Below are 1,911 nucleotides of genomic sequence, written 5' to 3' on the forward strand. Positions count from 1 at the left end.
GTCACCTCACTAGAAGTATCTTCAACAGAAATCCCAAAAGTTTCAGACACGGTGCTAGCTACATAAAAGTGTGTAGAGCTTATGTCTATTAGTGCAAGATAAGGTACATTAAAAATTAAGAACATACCTATGATAATGTCTGGAGCATCTCGGTTCTCACGGTAACGCACAACATAAACTAGAGCAAGCTGCCTCCCCTCAGTCGGTCCATCACCTCTGCCTGGTGCTCTCTATCCTCGGCCGATGCTGTTACCACCCCTGGCCTAACCTCGACCCCTAAGTGGCTGCCGAACTACCCTCGACAACTGTGTAGTCCAAGTAACCAGTGCTTGCATCTGATCAGTTCTCAATAGACAATCTCGAACACGGTGCTCAGTGGACCGACATCTCAGCCATGCCCCAGTAGTCCTCCAACACTCGCCAGGATGGCGTCTACTATAGTGCCCACATAGCACCACCCCAGTAGGTGTAATAGGAGGTCCAACTCTCACTGGCCAATCAGATCTGGCCTTTTTCTTAGGCCTTAACCGAAAACTCAAGGGCTCTGAATCCATCTTGTTCTTACCCCTCTCACGATCTCTGTTCTGGTGCTTCACGCACTTAACATCCTCAGTAATCTTGGCCTTCTCAACCAAAATAGCAAACTCACGCACCCTCTACAGAGCTATCAGCACCCTCAGGTTATCTCTAAGACCGTCCTCAAAATAGACACATCTCTCATATTCAGTTGCCACTATGCCTTGAACATAACGGCTCAGTCTCAGTCCTCATACTCAGCCATTGAACTGTCTCCCTAAGTGAAATTAAGGAACTCACGCCTCCTAGCATCAATGTAGTTGACTCCCACATACTTACCCTAGAATGTAGTCTTAAAATAATCCTAGGTCAATCAGTTGGGCAGAGTGGCCTTTTTAACCGTCAGCCACCGCTGATATGCTTCGTCGCGAAGCAGAGAATAGCCCCCTTAAGCTTCTACTCAGCAGTAAAATCTAGGTTGTTCATAATTCTCTCCATGGCCTCTATCTAGTACTCAGCCATGTTAGAGGTGGCTCCAGCAACACCCTTGAATAACTCAGCCCCATTAGACCGGAGCCATTCCGTAACCGACCCTCGGCCCTCAGAACCAGTATTGAACCCAGCGACCCTCTCCAAAATCTTGAGCATAGCTTGGGACAATACTTCATCCCTGACCGTGCAATCATGAGACCCAGTCTCTGTAGTAGGTGAAACTGGTGTCTCGCTTATATCAAGATTCGGCATGCTTCCTAAAGATGAGGACTTAGCTTGAGCCCTCTTACGAACTCTACCACGGCCTCTAGTACCCTATCCGTGGATAGCTCGTGCGCTCATTGTAGATTTTAGAGTTTATCTGTATTAATAGTTTTATGCATTAGTTGCAGTTCCAATAATTATTAATAGATATTTTATGTAGTACAGTATCAGACTATTCAGAGTCGGTTATCGCAAGTAGTAGTCTCTCTACAATTTTCAGTCTACACTACCTATAGTGTTTTCAGTATATTCTAATCATATTTTCAGACAATTTTAAACAAAGGTTTTGAAACCTTACAGGATCAGTGCTGGAGACTCGGTGTACCACATACTTAATCAAAAATATTTCAAATCATTTCCTTAAAACCAAGTTTAAAACCTAAATCCACAGCTGAGTTTTGAAACCTGACTCTGATACCAATAAATGTAATGCCCCAAACCCGGCCTGGATGTAATGGTCAAATCTAGTGATGTCACATGATAGTGCTTTTGAAATCATACTTGAGGAGTAAAAATCATTCCAGTTAATCATCTTTTATTATGATTAAAACGTATGTATTTTTTGCGGAAGCTTTGGAAAACGTACCATTTTATGGAAGCTTGAAATTAATTTCGAAAACCTTAGTTTATAAGAAAAAA

The sequence above is a fragment of the Gossypium arboreum genome, chromosome 10, assembly GCF_025698485.1.
Source record: "Gossypium arboreum isolate Shixiya-1 chromosome 10, ASM2569848v2, whole genome shotgun sequence".
NCBI lineage: Eukaryota > Viridiplantae > Streptophyta > Magnoliopsida > Malvales > Malvaceae > Gossypium > Gossypium arboreum.